The sequence below is a fragment of the Parus major genome, chromosome 14, assembly GCF_001522545.3.
Source record: "Parus major isolate Abel chromosome 14, Parus_major1.1, whole genome shotgun sequence".
NCBI classification, from domain to species: Eukaryota; Metazoa; Chordata; class Aves; order Passeriformes; family Paridae; genus Parus; species Parus major.
In genome coordinates, this window is record NC_031783.1 from 9,975,163 (window position 1) to 9,982,492 (window position 7,330).

Consider the following 7,330-nt stretch of genomic DNA (forward strand, 5'->3'; position numbering starts at 1 on the left):
ACACAGACTTTCCTAAAGATGACCTTTGGGAGCTGGAAACTCTGAGTGTTGTGGAGAGAACACGATTTCCTGACTGCTGCTGTAAGTGAACCTTGAAACAGCAGTCCTGCATCATAGCCCAGAAAATGAAAAATGTGAACAGCAAGAATGAATGGAGAATTATGGCAAAACAAATAAAGTAATTATCATCAAGGGAAGGCCAAGAGTCTGATCCTGCAAGACAGGAGGAACTGGTGCTCTTTTATGTACTCCATTTTTGCTTTTGAAAGCAGAATTCCAGAATTTCAAATGAAGATTAGTAAAAATGGGGAGACTCTGTCTCAGACAAGGGGGGGAAATAGCAAAGCTGCAGAAGTTTTTCCCACTGCAATTGAACAGATAGTTTTAAAGTTTTAAGATATCTCTTAATACTCATCACAAAGCACTTGGATCCAGATGAGGGAGATCCCAGCATTTCACACAGCATTTATGGAGGAAATGGGAGAAATAGGAAGGCCTGTGGGGAAAAGATTTAATATTCCAGTTGAAAAAGGTATTAAAAACTGGAAGGCAGCATGTGCCACTTCCCATAACAGTGACACTCAGCTGCAAACACACAAGCAGAAAGCACAGGGAGGGGAAGGGACTCCCACGAATGATAGGATTAAGCATGCTGAGGACAGAATGATTTCAGTTAAGGAACAGAACTGATCCAGGCATGGGTAAAAATATCTGTGGCAGAGAGGAAAAAGCCATGGAAATTTCCCAGCCCATCTTCTCCTGTCCAGGCTCAGGCTCTGGTGTCCAGCCTCACTCCTGGGCATGTGGGCTGGGGCGAAAGCCTGAGCAGAAAAACTGATGCTTTTTAGTACTGCACTGCCCAAGCTGTCCTTCTCTTGGTTTAGGAGAGTGTGATGACACAAAGAGCAGAGGAGGATGAGCTAAAAACCCCTGAAAGACACAGGAGGCAAACGAGTAAAAAAAATCAGCCTCTGTCTTTGTACTAAAGGCTTTTTGCCACTGAACTAAATGAGAAGTAGAGTCAGCCTTCAGAAGTGTGATTAGCATAGCAGGACAGCAACAGGCAAGCATGAAGGAGGGAGAAATGCTCATGTCTGCTGAGATGTCTGACTGCTCTGGGAGAGTTTTTACTCCCTCTGCCTTGAAGTCTCCGTCTTTGAGCACCACAATGGGAATTTCTGCCCCTTTGAAGGACTGCTTTGAAGAGCTGTACTTGAATAAAAATATCCAATATGTACCATAGATAACTTGCTACAAGTACATCTTCCCAAAACCTCTAGTGTGCTCTCCTAATGAAATAAATTTATTTTTTCCATGCATGTATTTCTAGAGATGCACATTAGGAGTATTTAGACACACAGAATCCTGAGCACACAACTCAGCTGGGAGACCTGACAGAGCAGCAGGGGTTGTACTCTGCTCCTCAGCACCAGCAGCTTTTCTGCTTAACCCAAGGCAGCTCTGTGTGCTTCAGGGAGAAGAGGGAAAAAGGGTGACCAAAAAACAAAAATAAAAAAAAAATCTGTTTGTCACCTTGGGGGCAAAACAATGGTAGGCAAATTCATCCATCTCACAGAATTCCTGCCATCATCCTCTCTACAGTTTTGGTTTTTTTCCCCTTTTCCACTACATGTGTGTAGAGAACAGCAGAATGACGAAAGATGGAATAAGAATGACTTGATTGACAAATTCAGTAGATATTATATAGTGAACACATTCTCCAGAATTGTTTAGCAACAAGATTTATCTTGTGTAAATAAGATGGAGAATTTCAGCATGGCATGGAACCATTTCTGTCCATCTGGCTTTGAAAGGAAATTATGTGGGGAAACTAGAATTACACTTCAAGCAATAAAAAAATGAACCACTGAAATGATATCAGTAAGATTAAAACAAACAAACAAAAGAGAATCCTGACTAGCACTATTTAAAAATATAGAGCTGTTGTAGGAAATATAACAGAAGTGAGCACTGAAGGAAATGAAGAAGTAAGGTTTGGATTTAGTAAACGATGCTTACTTGATTACACCCATATGCAGTCACTGATGAGCTCTTGAGCAGAACTGATGAAAAATTGGATTGTTTACATGTATCAAACGTAGCAAATGGGAATCTGAACTCAATGTGCCAAAAAACCTTGAGAATAAAAATGCTAGCAATAATTGCTACATTTTATGTGTCAATGGCATGCCAGCGAGGATTCTGCATCAAACCCTAGCCAATGGAAAAAGGTTGGGTATGTGAAACTGTAATATCACTTATCTACCAAGCAGGCCACCTGATGACTGACAACTTTAATTTCAGCGTGAAATTGGCTGACTGGCTGTTGAAACATCCATCCCTTCTGACAGGGATGGTAGTCTCTGGATATTTACTACTAGAACCTTCAACACTCATCCTCCTGCTCCACTCATCTTCATTCCCAGCAGCAAAGAGAACAGCCTTGGCCAAAATCACAGCTCTCCATTGAGGAGTGGGGCAGTGATGGCTTCTCACTTTGTCCTCACATTGTCCTCACATCTCGAGGTCACATTGCCCCTGCCTCTGTGTAAAGGTCCTTGTGCTCATGAGAGAATATAAGTACTGGGGGTTGTGTCCACAGAGCACAGGCATCCAGGTCTTTGAGGTGGGTGTGGGAGTAAAAATCAAAGATATTTTATTTTATATGGAATGAATATGTGGATCAGGAGTGCAGATTTTGGATCAGAATCCTTATTGTTTTCTTCTCAGGCAAAGATAGACCCACAGAAGAAAACAGCTTGACTTTTTTCTTGGCCTGTATGTGGCTGACCTTGCATGAGAAAGATATGAATATGACCTTGTATTGGGTTAATAGCACACATTACCTTACAGCACAGAATGAAACCATCTGTCTTTTCAAAATAAATACTAATTGGGAGAGAGAATAGTCAAAATAATCATGACTACTGTACACTTACTATATTACTACATACTGAATATTGCAGTGTTCTCCTGCCTGCACAGAAGAGATATTTAAATATCTGATTATTATCTGTAATTTGGTGAGCTGGAAGAAAAGTGCATCTTGTTTTTAAGCTGCAGTCTCATAGATACAAAGACCTGATGTGGTCCTGAAGCCGACTGCTTTGAATGTCTTTGCTTATTTAGGATCTTCATTAGTACTTGCAATCATTTAATTATTCTGATATTGATATTTGACATCCACTCTGGGCTGAGAGAATGTTTACAGCTAGACAAAAATTCAAACAGGAGCTAGAGAGTGGATTCCCAAATCCTTCCAAATCAGCCTTGAATTGTGAGCTCCCTCCTGCAGGGCAGCTTTCTACCAGAGGAACCATCAACAGTTCCAGGGGCTTTGCCAAAACACCACATGAAGATTTTGCTTTGCCTCCAATTCTGTATTTAATCACACTGAGAGCTCTCCAGAGCAGTCTAGGTTCTTAGTAAAAGTCTCATTGTGAAAAAGGTCTATAGAAGACCTTCCTCCATTAACTGCAAGGAGGGACATTCCATCAGCCTATGCCTGAGAATCCAAGAGACATTCCTTGGAAAGAGGTGATTAATAAAAACCCCAGACCAGAAAACCTATCTGCCTAAATAAAAGCCTTTCTTATGATTTTTCTGCCTATTAGGATCCTATTTACCATTGTGATTCTGCTTTGGCTGCCTGGTACCCCAGAGTAGTTGCAAACCTTGCCCACAGGAATCTGGAGAGACTTTGCTGTGCCCCAGCAGGACACAGGATACTGATGGTGTTTAACTTTGCTAAAATCACCATCTCAACAAGGGCCTGAGAGAATGGTAACGTGCATATGAAGCCTGAATGCTGCATTGACTTTTGGACTGCAACAGAAGGCTTCCACAGAATTGAAGGATTAATGCTAATTTCTGTTCAAAAAGGAAAAAAATAGAACTGATGAGGATAACTTGTACACATAGAGCATGCTGAACACTGCATCAGCCCAGAGACTATTAGCACATAATTAATTGAAATGGCTTGGCACTTGGGCTTATGTTACTGACACTATGAGAGTTAATGTTGGCCCACTTTCCATGCTCATTACAATCCATGTCAGTAGGATGGACACATTTGGAACCACTTCCTTCTCTTTGTTGCAGTATTTGCCAATAGCAGGGATGCTGTGGACAGGAGAAAACATCTCTGGCATTGCAATGGAGGAACAAATTATTCTCTGGTGCACATTTTAATTGCAGCATAATCTGGTCAGAGAAAATTAACTCCTTCTGATATGGTCCAGGGAATTGTTTTGTGATGCTATGAAAGGATGCTTTGATTTGTGGTGCTAGGTAATCATAAACAGCCTTGGCTCTTGTTAGCACATGCTTGGGGGAGCTTGAGGGGCTGTCTCTCCCAAAACCTATATGTTGGTAAGTTTGTGAAGTCATCTCCCAGCAAGAAACTTTTCCCCTTCTCCAGAATCAGATCTGCAGAGCAGAACTTTCATTTCATCTTTCAAGTTTTTCATTTATTTTCATTTCCTTTTTTTCTTAAGGCAAATGGGTCTTCTCTTAAGGATGGGTCTTATAATTCTTGAAGATCTATTCCTGAAAAAAAAACCCAAAAAACCAGATATGCAGTCAGCCCTCAGTGCCTGGTTAATAGCAGAGAGTGGTTGTGAGTACACCAGAGAACTGCCAGAACTTCTTGCCAGAACATCCCACCAGGATCAACCTTGCACAAAGGTGAGTGTCTCCTGCTTTGGTAAACAAAGCAGGAAAGGTAGATATGTATAAAAATGAAATGAGGAGTTAATTTTTTGTAAGCTTCACGAGATAAAGTTTCAGCTTCTATTCTGAGGTGAAAATTTTAGCCCCTTTCAAAATTAGGCTTTGCCAAAAATTTTTTCTTCCCCACTACTGTAGTCAACACTGTGGGAAAACCCAAAGGGCTGCTACTTCTCAGGTTTAAGGACAAGGACTTGCTCTGGCACTGCAGGCCAGGGCAGTGGCTCCCCTGAACCCCGAGGGGCTGTGCTGCTGCCCCAGCTCTGCCTGCATCCCCAGCGCAGCCATCCCGACCCTACCGAGGCCTGTGTGCCTGCACATCACACTGCATGCAGCTCCCGAGGAATTATTAATGTTGCAGTGTCACCAAGAGCTGGTTAATTATCAAGGATTTCTGTGTAGCACCTAGAGGGAGAGCAGCTTTGAAGAGCAGCACCATCCACGGCAGCCGTGCAGCAGAGCGCTAATTATTCCTGCCTGTGCCATGCCGCTGCCATCAGAGGGGACAGCTGGCATTTCTTCAGCTCCTCGTGCTCCTGCTAATAATGAAGAGTGTCTCAGCATGCTGCATGTTAGAAGGAGATTTAATGTGCTGGCTGAATATTGTATTGAGTTCCTGATTTGTGTCAGCAAGGCCTGCTAATTCATAAGAAGAAGTGTCAGCAGAAGTTATTTCCCGTACATTTAGACACAGGTAAATTACTCAGGAGAAAGCCTGGCTGTAGCCATCAGTACTTACTGCAGATCTTGGCTGCCTTGAAAGGTTGCTAAGGGATCTACTGAGGAGCAGGCAGACCTCAGAGTGCAGCAGCCTGCTCAAACACACCCTTCTAGGATACCTGATGAGGTCCTCGAGGAATGCTCATGAATCTTATTCTTGCTGCTCCTTCCTGCAGAGAAACCTCCTAAGAGCCCATCCTGCCAGCCTGTGCTCCTCACAGCTGTGGTCCCTGCACAGAATCCTGCTTCTCCAGCATCCCTGCACTTCCCAGCAGCTCTGCAGATCCCGTGGTGCTGCTGGGAGCAGGCTCCAACGGCTTTTGCAACTTCCCTCACCTCTCCTGCTGGGTATTATAAAACAAACCCCACACTCCTCACCTAAAAATCACTCACAGGATATGGAGGAGCTCCATGGATACAAAATTCTGTGTTCCTATTTACCACCAAAAAGGAAAACTACTGAAACCCGATGTGAGGGGGAGCAGTGGGGTTCCCCCTGCCCTGGGGGATGGAGTGACCCCCGTGCTCTGTGCTGCAGCTGGGATGGGCACTGAGGCTCAGACAGAGGGGACTGGATGCTCCTGTGGCTCCGTGCTGGAGTCTCCAAGACTGCAATGTGTATTTTGATACCACAAAATCCCAGAACCCCTCATAAAATATGCATCGCTTTTTTAATGCCACGTCTTCTAATTTTAAAATTCAGCCCCTAAATAATTTAGCAGACTCGTGGAAAAAAAACCCATAAATAAAAAACAAACAAGTCTCCAACAAACAAAAAACCCATCTAGGTTGTGGTACAGTTACTAAACTTGTTAAATGTTCCCAACAAGTTGCTTATTTCTTGTGAGGAGTGGCTGTGCCCACTATCACCAGGCATTGAGATTTTTTGCTGCCTGAAATCCAGAAATCCCAATGGTCTGATCCTGCCAAAGGCAGGGTTGTGCTTAGGGGATGTGCAACATCACATTTGCAGGTTTGTGAAAAAGCAGCTGGTGAGACCCTGCCATCAGCTTCTACCTTCTCAGCCTGCTGCAAAGTGTGGTTTGTGACATTAATATTAAAATACAACTCCTCACTGGATGCCCCACATCCCACACTTGTCCTGGTCCAGTCCCTCAGGGCCATCTGGTCACCCAGTCTGGACTCTGGACAGACCTGAGGACACAGAAATGGAGAGTCCAGACCTTTCCTCAGCACTTGGTTGCATGATTAAAGCACCTGATTTGGTTTGAATGTGTGCTGTCTGCTTCCAGTTCTTCAGCCTTGTTTCTCTATGCTAAACTAAAAGGCTCCTGCACCCCAAACTTCCTATTTTTCCTTGTACAGGGAATTCTGCCCCACAGAAACAACCCCAAGTTGCCTTCTAATACCTATTTGTCAATATACAAAGAGGCTCAGTAGTTTTAAAGATGAAATAAAGTTGTAAACCTCACCAGCCAGTAGCTGTTTTTCAATAACCAGATTTTGCCTCTGTGGTTTGTTGCTGTTCAGGGCTGACTTTGGACAGGTTACTCCTCTGAATGCAAACCCAATTCACCTCTCACTGCAGAAATACAGCATGGCTCCTGAAATGGTAAATATGCCAGCTAGCTTTCCCAATTTAATTAACTTTTCCCCAATGGCCTTACTTAAATAGACTTCAAAGTTCAAAGGGGGTAAAAAAAAATAAAAAATTACATTTTAATAATACTCTTGATAAAAATGGGGAGAAAGTTTTCATTATTCAGTGTTGAAGTCATGGAAACTCCTGTGCCTAGAGGCTGTTTTGCCTTTTATAACATCAATAATTTAACACTTAATTGTTGTGCACTATTTGGTTAAAGCAGATTATGACTCTAACATTTGCATTTATTTTTCAGTAATGGTGAGATAGCTCTTCCTC

At 42.9% G+C, this 7,330-nt stretch overlaps 1 long non-coding RNA gene across 1 annotated transcript; it reads left to right on the forward strand.

Annotated features, from left to right (window-relative positions):
• Window positions 1-1,518: 1,518 nt before the first annotated feature.
• Window positions 1,519-6,880, forward strand: LOC117245160. Its single transcript, XR_004499493.1, has 2 exons — window positions 1,519-4,686; window positions 5,625-6,880. It is a non-coding gene; the product is annotated as an uncharacterized LOC117245160 (long non-coding RNA).
• Window positions 6,881-7,330: the final 450 nt, after the last annotated feature.